The sequence below is a fragment of the Empidonax traillii genome, unplaced genomic scaffold (genome assembly GCF_003031625.1).
Source record: "Empidonax traillii isolate 1590-97213 ecotype Southwest subspecies unplaced genomic scaffold, ASM303162v1 scaffold60:size2069287, whole genome shotgun sequence".
NCBI lineage: Eukaryota > Metazoa > Chordata > Aves > Passeriformes > Tyrannidae > Empidonax > Empidonax traillii.
Genome location: NW_020955253.1, coordinates 1,267,568 through 1,281,847, shown reverse-complemented (window position 1 = coordinate 1,281,847; position 14,280 = coordinate 1,267,568). Strand labels below are relative to the sequence as shown.

The following is a 14,280-nucleotide window of genomic DNA, read 5'->3' as shown; positions in this document are numbered from 1 at the left end:
CAAAGTACTCTTATAATTCTTCACCACATAAGGAAATACAGTGTAAAAGAATTGCCAAGTTCTACTCCAACCCCACTTTTTTAATAAGTACATACACTTTAAGAATTTCGGGGTTCAGGAAGACTTCCCCACATCCCTCCCCACTGTATTCATAATGTATGGAAAAATCTTCTGGGGTTTGCCTTCAGAAAAATCCTGTTGGCAAAATATCTTTGCAGTGTCAGAAACAGGGCAGGGAACAAGTTAAATAACAGCACTTAAATAATTTGCTTGGATGCTGGCAAGATCCAGCTGTCAGAATTGGTATTGAGGAAAAAAATTCTTCACGGGTCTGAATGACAAAAAAATGTGAGGCTTTTCTTCCTAGGTTTTGCTTTCTGTAAGAATCACCTGCTAGGATTACAGAGACATATTACACCCATGTTAAATCTAGTTCATTACAGGGATCTTGAGCATTGATCTTCTGGGAACTAACATCTATATGACAATAATTTGGAAAAGTATAGGAGAGAAACTGCTTAACAAGAGTATTTTTTAAGTTTGTTTAAAACATTAAATAAATATAGATATGGGAGAAGACACAAATTATTTTTTAAAAAAAGAACAAAGTGGGAATTTTAAGTTAGGATGATAAGAGGCATTGTGTAGAAGATGGTCTGGTCTTTGGGAGCTTTCTGAGGATATGCCAGTGACAGGCACAAGCCGTACACTTATGCATACCAGCAGCTCATGACACCTGATTTAGTAGAAGCGTTGCCATCTTTGTACGTAACAGGTCTAACATAAGACTGTGTGTATCCACGCATATACTTTTTCACACCTTATTCTAAGACAATGATGTTCATTTTCAGATTTGGTATCAGGCATGGTATTTTCTGGCCACAAAGTGGCCACCTGGTACTTCCTTTTCTAAGTATATAACAATAATGACTATAGAAATAATAATGAAGCATTGTGGGTGGAAGTGCTGTTGGAGTTGCTATGGGGAATAAGAGACCTCAAGCACAGATAAACTGGGTGTGACGGTAAAATGATTTTAGTAGGTGAGTTAAAATCCAGGTATTTTATGTAGGGACTTTGTTTCGAGTGTTCTTTCAACTCCTTTGAGGGAGGCACAGCTCATAGGCTATGTGCTAGCTAGATTTGCAGCCCAGTGGTTAATTCAGTCAGACGTCTGCTGCCCTTCAAGGCCTGGGCTGAAGTCTTTTGGTGATTTGCCTACTTTTCTCAAGCTCCCACTTCTTCGATGCACAGCAGCAGGCCAGCCTAGTTCGCAGCCAGCACGCTTTCTGCTCCAGAAAGGCATTTGGTAAGGAGGGTAACCAAGGCCAAGCTGTGTGAATTATTCTTCAGTCACAGTCTGCTCCCAGCTACCCTGCTTCCTGGCAGCAAGGGAGCAGGCAGGGACTGCATTGGGCACAAACTCTGCTCATGCAGAATAGTCACTGTGTACAGGTTTAGTAAATCCAGGTTTTCTGGGAAGTACTATGCTTTCCGCTCTGGCTGTGCACTTGCAGTCCGGCTGATTGTCTCAGGATTGACCCTGTTTGTCTGTGTGTTTACAGCCTGCAGACAGTGCTACTCCTGCTGTGGTGTGGAGTTGAAGCTCACTGTGGTGGCTGACGTGGCTTGATGGGTTTGTTGCCAAATGTACCATAGTTTCACTGGTGACACTGAGAATAATTTCTAAACTTCACTGGTGTAGGCACTACTTCCTTAAAATGTAGACTGGGAGAACAACTAGGAGATTCCTCCTTTTTGCCTGTTTATTTTAGGTCTTAATAGACTTAAGTATTTCAGGACTCTGTAGTAAAATAAATGCCTGAGGGAGCCTGAAATGTTCACACATAACTAGGGCTGGCAGGAGAACAAGAATTCAGTGTCATGAAAAATTTAGCAGGCTTGGCGTTTGCCTTGATGAGGAACTAAACACAGTTCTTCAGAGACTGTAATAAAAAAAAAAAAGGGAGAATGAGTTGCTCTGCTATTAGCTGTGGGCTCATTAGCTGGGGCACTCATCTGGAAGGTAGGAGACCCAGACTTAATCCTCTGGTCTGAATCAAGCAAAACATTCAAGTGTCTTTTCTCTGGTTAGCTGCCGTCTTCGCCCATTTGTCTCTCTCACATGGACCAAAAGTTGAGGTAACTATCTGAGATGCCTCTCCAGTAGCAGGTGGCAATAAAGGTAGTTCTGAGTGTCTTTTCATGTTGAAGAGTCTGGAGCTGCTATTGGTGAGTGGTTGTGGGATAGTCCATAAAGAACTGCCCAACTGTATCTACTTAGGCCACTGTTTTATAAACATGTCTTGAGTATGCTTTTGTCAAAAATAAGCAATAACATTACCAGTATTACCTGTGTCTTTATGTTATTTCATGTACGTGTCCCAAAATGCTGTAAATAGTTTCTAAGTATATTTTAGTATGCCAGTGATTTTACATTAAGTGGCATAATTAACTAATGCTGCATTCAACACTTCCACGTGCTCTTGTCTTGATAATTTTTAGTGGAATTTTAATAGAATAAATCAATGAATTTTTAACAGAAAAGGTGTCTGAAACCTTTTACTTGTGATGTGAGGCAAAAAAAGAAAGAGTGTCCATTAATGAAGAGGGTGTATGGAAATAAAAGAGCAAGCAGAGGTAAGATGGAAGCAGAGGCAGAGGTTTCCTTGGCTGTAAAAATGAAGACTGAGACGTTGGTAAGCCTCGTCTCTAAAAGGTCATAGATGTAGGTGGCTCTGCCTTAACTTTACATATGTTGTGCAGTTCTCAGAGAGATGTTGCCTGCCAGCTTCTCAGCATTCCGTTCTTAGCTTTTGCAGGACATAGGAGGCATGCAAGATAAAAATACAGTATTTTGAAAGAAAAAGAGGAGAGAAAATGCATTTCTGCCCTCAGACTGGGATCCTGGTAGGAGATGCCTGAAGCAATAAGATAATTTGGTTCACTCTGTCCAGCAACTTTACATTCAGCCAACATGAAAGCCCCTCCTTCAAAGCCTGTTTTTCTGTTTTGTTTTGTTTTTATGGATAACATCAATGAAGACTAATTTGAGCTGGGGGTGGAAGGGAAAGAGCTGGGTGCAGTTTAATCCAATAGATTCCATGAAAACAGACTGTAACCATAAAAACGTCAAATAAAGCAGTTGTGTTGTATATTATTGTTTATAATGAATTGTTTTCTGCTTTTTCTGCTAATCAGGCATTTTCATAAATGTATTTTCCTTCCAAATGGATATGTTGTTATTCCCATGGAGCAGCTGTGGTAACATATTGTACTTGCATGTTAGGATTTTTTCTTTCAAATGGAATGACGTATGAGTCATTTATGCCTAAAACATAGTAAAACTTATTATACCATCGTTCATATCCCATCTTCTGAGATAAAGAGATCCAAAAAGGCACTTCCAATGAAAGTTAGATTCCCGAGAGTTTGCGTGGGGTGATGAATGTTATGGGCTGATGCATCACATTTATTCAGAAGAAATTTGTATATGGTTCTTAATATTGCTGCCTGCTCACCTCAGCACACATCATCTTAACATCAGTGTGGCAGAGGGGTTTGTGTTAAACTGCACTGATTAACAGCCTCCTCTATTTCACAGGATCTGACTTTGAAGTATCTTGTGATTTGTTTTCTACTTGTGCATGTAAAAATCCTGACCAAGAATGGATTTAGCAGGCTGTAACTGCTTCAGAGACAAATAATGAATGGTAACTGCATCAAAAAACATGTAATGAATGACTGTTTGGACCACTACCATACCTCAAAGATAAATAACAAATACAAACAACATCCAAAAAAAAGAAAGCATCTCAGATAACTGAGCAAGAAAGCTAAGAGTATTCCTTTGTCTTTATCTCTTCATGTAGAAACCATGACATTTCAAGTGTAGGAGGCTAAATTAAGTACCATGCAGTAACAGCAACTGCATGCATGCTAGGCGTTAACATGCCAAAGGACAAAATGAATGAAATGTGGGTAAACCTGACTTCAGTTCTGTTTCAGTTCTTCTCAGTGCTTATAAATTACATTTTTAAAGGTATGCTCCTTTCAGAACAAGTACGTTTATCTTATAAGTGTTCCTGCATAATCTCTTCCTTACATAGTGCTACATAATCAAGCATCATATAAAATTAGTTACTTTGTGTTGATATGAATGCAGATGACGTCAAGCCATTAGCTGACTTTTTCAGGGGCCACTCTTATAATTGGTTGCATTACATCTTTTTATAAAAGTGGCACTGTGTCAATACAAATGTAATCTTGGCCAAGAACCTGTTAAAAAGTGTCTTTTCCAGAGGGGGGGAAAAATGAGTAAAGTAAGAAATTTGTTCATGTATTTTCTTATCACTAAGTACTTTGATAGATGTTTTGGCAGTAGAGATTTATGAAGGTTGTTGTGAGGGAGTGGATAATCTTGGAAAGCACGTGCTATAAAGTATATGGGGAATTTTAGTTTTACAGGGCAGGGCTTCCAGACCAGTTTCTTTAAGGGCTTTCTGTGTAGTAATTGGTTTTTATCTGACAGGTTTTACAGGTATGGAGGGGTGGCATCTTGAAAGTAGAATGCTTCAACATTAATAATTTTTCAGGAACTCAGAGGCTTACACAGCTTCTGCTGGCGACCCTACTGTTCAGCTGAAGAGCAGTTGTTTCAGAGTTTGCAAAGCACTCAGATGAGAATTTCCTTTCATCTCTTTTCAAAGAGATGAATAATAACCTCTGCCTGTCAGCAGATATGGATGGCCCAGCTGGCATTTCCCTTGTCCTTGGACAAAGGCCCAAGGATTCTGGAAGCAGCTTGGTAAAGAGGGTTTGTTACCCTTGGCTCCAGTCAGGCGTAAACAAGTATCTTCTCTATTCTGGAATTTTTTTTATATGTATTTTGGCCCAATGTTTTAGGCCTTTTCTATTTTCATTGAGATGAAATCTCTTCGCAGTAATCAGTGTAGTTTAATTTACTTTGTTTTTTTCTACTCTGAAGTGGTCAAATTGGCAAAGAAATAAAGATTATGTTACTAGTGCTAGATTTTAAAGCTAACATTTAATGAAACTTTACTAGAACCCCCTTTTGTTCATTATCTCATAACTTTATGAAAAGCACTTTTGGAGTGAAATTTTCCATGTTTAGTCTGAGGCCAAAGGGATTTTTTTTGCCTCCGTTCAGCATTTTCTGAGCTACCTAAGCTAATGTAAGGGGTTTGTATATTTTTTAAAGAAATGTTAAGTCTGTATTCTTCTGAACTCAAATGGATAACTAACCTTATTTGAAATTTTTGGTTTTAAATTGTATGTATAGCTAGAGCACTACCCAGTCCTGCCAAAGGTAAACACAGAGAAAATGTTAAAAAATTAGAAGCTACCAAATAGAGGGTTTATATAACATCAAAAAATATTCTGTCTTAGATAGCAATAATTTCTTACGGTGGAAGAGTGAGTAAAAATACACAACTTCGTAGTGTTTCACAAAATTTTCTCGCCAGTTAAAACATTATTGTTTATATATTCAGGTTTTCTGTTTAATGCTGAATTTTCAGAGACACCTAAATAAAGAGCCCGACTTTCTCTCTATTCTCAGAAGTCTACAGATTTTATTGTTCATGGTTTTCTAAATCATCCCTCAGTGAGACTTGGCTTTGTCAAAAACCTGGCCCTAAAATGCCACCTCTGGCCCATTTCAACACTGCTGCCTTAGCAGCTTTGGTAGCGAGCTGACTTCGGTGATCATGCAGTGGGTTTTCATTTAAGCTTTTCAGCTTCCTGCCTGTGGTGGCCTATTTGTTTCTAAGGTAGAAACATTTTCTCCACATGGGCAAAGCTGATAAGTTCTCTTCCAGCAGAGAAATAAATTACATACTAGATGTAATGAGACATCAATGTCCAGTAAATGTCCTGTTGCTTGCAAGAGTGGTACTGTGTGAGACAACAGTCAATAATTTTCTGGTAATTCTCTAATTCCTCCTCTCCCCAAAATTCCTTTGTTAAAGAGTTACATTTAATGTAGCAGAAAAAAGCCCTAGCAAGGAACAAAACTTGAAAGTGCAGCAGGAAGAGAAGGGCTTTTGAAAATGAAGCAACGAAGAGCTAACAAAAATACCTACTCAGTTGTGTTACCTTCAGGCATATGAAGCCTATGAAGTTCAAGGCTTCTTCACTGGTTAGGTGAGTTTGATGTTTTGTTGTCAGGACTTTTTTCTCCTTTCTCTTTGCTAAATGCACGTTTTTTAAGCATTTCGTAGTTCTTTAGTTTTATGGGAAATTTTATTGGGAAAACTCAGGGTGCCAGCAGCATGATGTTTTAGTTCATATGGAAGGCTCTGGCAGTAGTGCTGCTCATTCTGATGGCTGCCCGACAGCGTGCTGTGCTCTGCAGAGCTGTGCTGGGAGGCACACGGAGCTCATGGGGGCACGTGCCAGTGTCGGGCAGCTTTTAATCAGCTGATGAAGATGGCAACAGTCATTGCATTCTCCTTCCTCCTCCTTTTTTTTTTTTGCTATGCCACAGCCCTTATCTTTTGAAATAGGTAGTTCTTAAAAGGGACACGCAAATGTGGATGTAAATGACCACACTAAACAAACTAATTGGTTAGAGCGTGGTGATAATAACACCAAGGTCACAGGTTTGATCCCCGTACAGGCCAATAACTTAACAGTTGGGCTCTTGTGGGTTCCTTCCAACTCAGGATATTCTATGTGATTTTGTATTGAATCACATGTTGAGAAATAAAATTAGTTTTCTTGTTAATTTTGATAGAATGCTTTTTCTCTAGTTTGTTGATCCTTGTTCTCATCTCTCAAAATCTCTAAATTGCTGTGTTTCATTCTAAGAGAACAAGTCATATTCAGTGATCTGCGAGCATAGGCAATTCAATGTCATTAAGAGCATCTCTGGATGCTTTGTTTCAAAGATATGGTTCCCTTTATGGTGGACTGCAAGGCAGTGGCCACACTGGTAGCAAACATAGGCAAAACTGGTATCCATGTCATTGCTTTCACTGCTTTTCTCATTGAGGACCCCATAGAATTAAGAAAAATAAATTTAGTTAATTAGTATTTTATTTCATTCATCTTTAGACTACTTCTTACAGGGGTGGGAAGAATAAGGGTTGCAAATTACCTGATTCTAAAAATTGAATGATTTGTGAATCATTCTCAGAAGATTTATTTCCTTTTTTAAGAAGCCTCTCTCCCACTCCCTTCCAAAAAAAACTGCAAGTTGTCCTGTGCTCTTCAAGATGCATTTCCTGTCCTACTCCAAAAAGTCTTTTTCTGCCTGCCCTAATTTAGCCCGAAGCAACTTGAAAATACAAAGTACATCGACTACCACAGAGTCATGCTGGAAGAATGATAAACCAGATATGACATGGCTCAATCCATTTCACCTCTAATAATAAAAAGTCATGGATAAGAAGAACAAAGACACATTTCTTCAAAGGTTACTTTTTTAGGTGATTACTCTTTATGAATTGCCATCTGAAAGAATATCAGTATCCAGAAAAATTACAGTCTTTTACAAAGGTCAGGATTTAGAGTGGAAACTTGGTCATCTCTTCAGCCTCATCACTGAGTGAATATAAGAATGCAGAGTCTGAGAGTGGTTCTCCTTCATACATCGATTACAGTACATGCCAGCAGCTCCGTTTTTGGTGCTTGGTCCCATTTCTGGAAATGCAGGGGAAAAAATAATTGGAGAATTTTTCCCCTGGTTTTAGCTTGTGTATGTGATGTGTTTATAGTCTGGGTTTTTTGAACATGAAAATTCTGACAGATTTTTGAGAAGGACTGGGTTCTTTCTACAACACTGTGTGTTGCTTAGTTTGTTTTGCATGTGAATTGATGAACAGAGAGTAGAGAGAATGACTGGCTGCACAACCCCCCTACTCAAGAGATCTCTGCTACCCTTTCCCACCTCCGTGTACTGGTCAGTGAGGCAGCAAGCCCGGGCAGATGTGCACAGCCATTCAGGAGGCTGTGACTGAGGCAGAAGCCACTGGCCGTAAACGGGTGCATTTTGCATTGCATTGATACCCAGCTGTGCAGATGTGCCTGCATGTCGAGAGACCGTGCGCCTCTGTCGTTTGGCCGCGTTTAAGCAGGCACCGACTCAGTGGCTGGGGTAGGAAAGGGCCAGGTCTGCGTGCAAGTCAGATGGGGACTCCAGGAGCTTCCCTGCCTGCACAGTTGGAGTGCTGTGTGGCCTTGGAGACCTTCTGACCATGATGCTTCAGCTGCTGTGTGGTTGCTGCCAGGCCTTGCAAGTTGGTCGCAAGTGGTACTTGGCTTGGCCGGAACTGTGGGTGTGTGACTTGCACAGCTGAGTTGGTGGCTGAGCTGGTGTCGTCGTCTTCTGGCTGTGCTGATGAGACTCCCATCACAAGGCTAAGGACCCTGAATCCCAGCAGATTCTAATGGAGAGGTGACATTTTCGTGTGAGAACTTTTGCATCTCAAATGAAGATAGGAGTTAATCAAAATATTTTGCAGTCTGGCATTGATTTCAGCTCACTTCTGTCAAAAACGGGACCCCCAACTCACCAAAAAGAAGAATGTTTTACTAAAAATACAGAGACCTATCACTTACTAAAAATACAGAGACCTGTTACTTAAAATGATATTCTGAGGATTTTCACTCTTCTGGAAATCTCTTTCTGTTCCCTTTCCAAGTTTTTGCATGCCCATTTTTCATTAATATTGGGAGAAATAAAGAGCAAGATTCAGGTGAGTTGAACAGAAAAGCTCCTGAAAAGTAAAACTTGAATACTAGAGGTGCTTGAGATTTTAGTTCAGCTTATGGACTTTCTGCCTAGGTGAGTGGATCTTTGCTCTGCTCCTGTCTCTGAAGCTACAAGGTAATTATTTTTGAAAATAATAATAGTAAAAAATAATTTTAAAAAGTAAGAAGAGCAATTCACTTTTGTTAGGATACTTTGTCTGTTAAGGCTCAGATTTTGCAATTTCTTTACAGACAAAAACCCCCATTTAAAGCAAAGATGAGCAGTGCCTGAACTCAGGATTGAAGGAGGAGCTGTTGTGGTCATGCAGTCTGACCCCTGAAAGAACAGGGCACTCCTTTTCATTTAGCAATCTGCTGAGCAGCAGCTGTTAACTTTCTGAAAAAATCAAAATGCTTCAAAACACAAAGTGTTTGCTTCAGAAATGAGTGTCAGTTCTAATGCATAACCATTTTTCTCAAGAAATCTTTCTCTTTTTCAGAAGATAATTACCAGCTTTATATTACAGACTGTGGTTATTATACTATGCTTCCAAGAGGGAAAAAAAAAATTACAATACTTTAGGCCAGTATTTCTCTTGCTTTCTAATGGATTACTTTTGTTTTTCAAATCAATGTCCTTTGATTATGGTCTTATAAAGTTTCAGCTTTCACAGTCTACAGAAGTAGTTGCAACTTTGTGAGTTATAATACATGTCAAGATAATGCATCTGTTTTGTTTTGAAATACTAAATTTCCTAGGAGATCTAGGGAAACTAGGTGTCATTTATGTTTAAGGTTTGCATTTGACATTCAGTCACAATTTATCAGCACTCAGAAGAATTTGAAATTTCAAAAGTACACCTACCAATTCATGGGTAAAAGGGTCATTATCCATTGTGTGTACAAATACAGCAAAACAAAAACAGTTAAATAGAGAATCCACAGTAGACCGTTGTTTTTATGCATTTGAAAGAGTTATTTTTGAAAGAGTTCTTGGCACATAGTTCTTCTCACTGCAGTGTTTTTCACTGTAGATGGATTTATACACTCTTATTTATATATGTGTATATATTCGAAAGACTGCCTATGCATGTATTTCCTTGGGGAGATCTTTCTTCACGGTAACTACAATGGTAGACAATGGTGTAAGTAGATGGAAAGAACTGTGTTGGTTATGAATAATTGTTCTTTATGTGCTATGCCACAGCGCTTTTTGGTAGTTCCATTTGCATGTAGAGTATTAATTAAGAGATAACTGTCACTGCAGGTTGGCTGCAGAAGGCTGCAGGATCCAGCAGAGAGATAAATGCCAATGCCAAGTCATACAGGTTGGAGAGCATATAGGGAGTCCATAATAAAAAATGAGTTTACAATTAAAACTCGGTAATGACTAACTTAATGTGTTCTATGCAGAGACGAAGAAGTCCAAAATCTGGTCATTAAGCGTTGTATATACCAAGTGTGGGGTTTGGGGTGTTTTTAGGGGGCTTTTTTTGGATCAATCTACGTGTGATGCATTGGAAACTGAAATTTTGGGATGTGATCAGTAAGTTTATTAGGAGGGTATAGGTGCCCTTCTTAACAAGAGTGTGTTACAGCTTTCAGCTCACTGGGAAGTCCTAGAACAGATTGCAGAGAGTCATCTCAGCTTGATTCGGAAGGCCTGTAAGTGTCCTTCATGTTAGAAAGTGTTTTGGTTTCTAATTAACTGAGCCAGAAGACATGTTATTTCTGACCTTCAAAAAGCACTGATCTTATCCCAGTTTTAAAAGATCCTTTAACCTGTTTTATTTAAAAAAAAAAAAAAAAAAAGCAACCTGTCTTTTCCTGTTGTGAGAAGCAAAGTACAAAATGGATATATATAGCTACTGTTAGTGAGCCATTATATATATAACATATTTTTCCACAGTATGGGGTATGTTTTTGGGTTTATATGACATAGTAGTGCCATTTAATATAACATGAAATCTTCATTTCCATGAACTCACCAACAAAAATCCCATTAATTTCAGTAAAGAAAAGAGGTGTCTACCTTGCAATTTGTAATTTAGTAGCATTTTCTTACTGGCAATCAATAAGTACTCCTTACCACTACATCAAAATAAGGCTCTGCTTCTGTGTCTTTGAGATGCAGACACAGGATTTTTTTTTTCCTCAGTCTCAGTGGCATGGGCTGCCAAGACTGTGAAAGGAAAAATGCACTGTTCTGCCATAGTTACACAGCCTTAACAGAACTATCTGCTCTTGCATTGCCTTAGCAGCCATCAAAAGTTGTATGTAAGTTAGGTATAGGATTTATGCAGCCTGATTGAGATTAAAATAATGGGCTTTAGTTTTTTATAGAGAAGTTGCTTTTTTGAAATAGGTAACTCAAAATGCATCTTATGGAAATAAATTGATAATGGCTGGTTTTGAGAGACAATCTAGGTAAATGAACAAAAGTTCTTCATTAAAGAAATGCATGAAGCAACAAAAGCTTTACACATTTTCAAGATCATGCTTTAGTTCAGGAAAGTTTTTGTTGCTTCACGAATTATAATCAGAAAAGAAAATAAACCAGGTTTTTCCTTCTTCTTAGTGTCATGTTGCCAGCAAAAACTTCAGGAGTTCAGTGGAAAGTTTTCATAAGTACATGTGTTTTAGGGCTCCTCAGAGACTTTCTGGGTCATCTATTTCAGCCCGCCCACCCTGCAACAGCAGGAGATCATTACTACTGCTTCTCTTCCATCCTACTTTTCTCTTAAGTGGCATATTCCAAAAGTATCCAATACTATTTTCTTTAAAATACATCTAGTGCAGTTCATCTATGCACCCATTTTTGTTTTTGAAGCAAAGTGCTTCTTTAGCATGTGATGACCGATAAAATATGAAAGCTGAGCAATTTTTTGATTCATTCTTCATTACACCATGCAGCTAATAGCTTTTTCTTCTTTCTTTAAGGGAAAGGTTGTAGGAAACTTGTACATAACTGTAAGCTGTGGGTTCTGTCCAGGTGGGAGTGCCCCTGAGGCTCTGGGGTCAAAGGCACAGCTCTGCCCTGCTCTGTCCTCAGTCCTTCCCACACTCTGCAGCAGCCCCACTCCGCTTTCCTGCTCTCATACCGATGGTGTTGGGCAGCAGAAACTGCCAGAAGCTCAGCCTTAGACTTAATTAAGCTTTAATATGCTTAATATAGAAATTCCCATGCAATGCTACCAGTCCATTGATGGCAGTCTTCACCATTGTTTATTTGCTATCTTTTCATGGGTTGCACTTATCATACCTGTGCCTTTGAGCTTTTCCATATGTGACATCAGCTCTGCTTCCAACTGTTAATTTGTGCTGTCTTAAGATCAGTGCTGATCGTGGCACAGAACAGTACAAATTTTTTTAACACAATTACCTTGCGCATATGTATTTAATGTATCCATTATTAGCTCAGGTGTATTTTTTCTATGTTCTACAAACAGTTTTCTTTGGGTTTTACTTTCTTCAGGGACTCATGTAATTTCCTTAACAAATTTATTCACCTCTTTACATATTGCTGTGTTGAATCTGTTCTTGCTGGAGTTTGCCTATATTTTCTGCAAATCTTTTTTTGCATTTTCATGAGATAATTTTTTTAAGTACATAAATACATTTGGAGTCATGTCGATTATGAAAATGCCAAGAAACTAGAGTGTGTTGATCCTCATAACTGACCAAAAACATGAGGTTTAAGCACTCTTAAGTCAAAAATACTTGCCTGTTAAAAATAGCTTACTCTTGCATCAGTCACATAGTAAACATGGGACCTTTTCCTGTATTTTAAAGACAGGGAAGAAGGTCAAAGCAGAACAACAGAAATTTTTTCTAGACGTACACCAAAGAAGAAGAACAGGGGAAGAAAATCAGCAGTTGTGTCTTTGTGATTTTTCTTAGAATGAAGTATTCTTTGTGTTGTGTGCCTCTACGCTGTATAGAAAATATAATTGGATTTTGTCATGCTTAATGATTTTTATGATTTATAAATGTGTTTAAGACTTCAGTAACAGATATTACCAAATACTTTTAAATGCCTTTCCTTCCATGTAAAAAAAAAAAAAATTGGAAAGGAATATGCACATCATTTATGATTCCTCTGGAAAGTGTGTTAAGTCTTTGGGTGGCTTTTTTCCTAAGGTGCAGCTTATTCTATAAATGGCAGTATAGACAGCTATCTATCTTTGCACTTGGAATCAAAGAGGAGCTTGCTGCAGAAATCTGCCAGTGCTGGATGAAGCTGTACAGAAATACGTGTCCCAGCTGGTTGGCCAAGGGTTCTTGTGAAAAATTGGCTCATACTACAGCTAGCTCCCTTTTCTCTGCAGCCCATGTAACTTTGTGACAAGAAAGCAACAGAAGGAGGGCTAAGGAGAATAGCAATCCTTTACTGGACAAAGGATGAGGAAGAAGCTGAGGTAACTCAATGCCTTCTTTTCCTCAGTTTTCAGTAGTAAGACCAGTTGTCCTCAAGGTACCCAGGCCGCTGAGCTGGAAGACAGGGACATGGAGCAGAATAAAGCCCTTGTAATCCAAGGAGAAATGGTCAGTGATCTGCTACACCACTTAGACACACTCAGGTCTATGGGCATCAACCCAAGGGTACAGAGTGAGCTGACAGAGGAGCTCACCAAGCCACTTTCAATCATTTACCAGCAGTCTTGGTCAATCAGGGAGGTTCCAGCTGACTGAAAGTTGGCAAATGTCACACCCATCTACAAGAAGGGCCAGAAACGAGACCAGGGAACTACAGACCTGTCAGCCTGACCTCAGTGCTGAGGAGGTTGTGGAGTAGATCATCTTGAGTGCCATCTTGCAACACGTACAGGACAACCAGAGAATCAGGCCCAGACAGCATGGGTTTATGAAAGGCAGGTCCTGGCTGATCAACCTGATCTCCTTCTATGACAAAGTGACCCACTTAGTGGATGAGGGAAAAGTTCTGGATGTCATCCACCTGGTTTAGTAAAGCCTTTGACACCATTTTCCACAGCATTCTCCTGGAGAGAAACTGGCTTCTCATGGTATGGGTGGGTGTACTCTTTGCTGGGTTAAGAACTGATTGGATGGCCAGGCCCAGAGAGTGGTGGCTAATGGAGTTACATCCTGCTGGTGGCTGGTCAGTTGTGGAGTTCTCCAGGGCTCAGCATTGGGGCCAGTCGTGTTTAAATTTGTTACCGATGATCTTGAGAAGGGGATCGAGTGCACCATTAGTAAGTTCCTGGATGATGCCAAGTTAAGCAGGAGGGCTGGTCTGCTGGAAGGTAGGAAGTTCTGCAGAGGGATCTGAACAGGCTGGATCAATGGGCTGAGGCAATTTGCTTTGTTCAACAAGGCAAAGGGCTGAGTCCTACACTTGGGTCACAACAATTCCATGCAATGCTACAGGACTGGGGAAGAGTGACTGGAAAGCTGCCCAGCAGAAAACAACCTGGGTGTGCTGGTCGACAGCTGACTGAGTGGGAGCTAGCAGCATGCCAGGGAGATTTAACTCGAATATTAGGAAAACTTCCTTCACGGAAAGGGTTATCAAGCATTGGAAAAGGCTGCCCAGGGAAGTGGTTG

The 14,280-nt window shown here is 39.6% G+C and overlaps 1 protein-coding gene across 9 annotated transcripts in view; it reads left to right on the top strand.

The window, feature by feature from the left end:
* The window catches only part of TENM3 (teneurin transmembrane protein 3), an 869,819-nt gene that overhangs the window by 678,315 nt on the left and 177,224 nt on the right, over positions 1-14,280 (top strand). For 2 of the 9 annotated variants that reach the window (XM_027879906.1, XM_027879904.1), the window contains one exon: positions 13,044-13,133. The exons of the other annotated variants lie outside the window; for them this stretch is intronic. The gene's annotated coding sequence lies outside the window, so the exon portion shown is untranslated. The remainder of the gene's footprint in view (positions 1-13,043; positions 13,134-14,280) is intronic. 9 annotated transcript variants of the gene reach the window in all.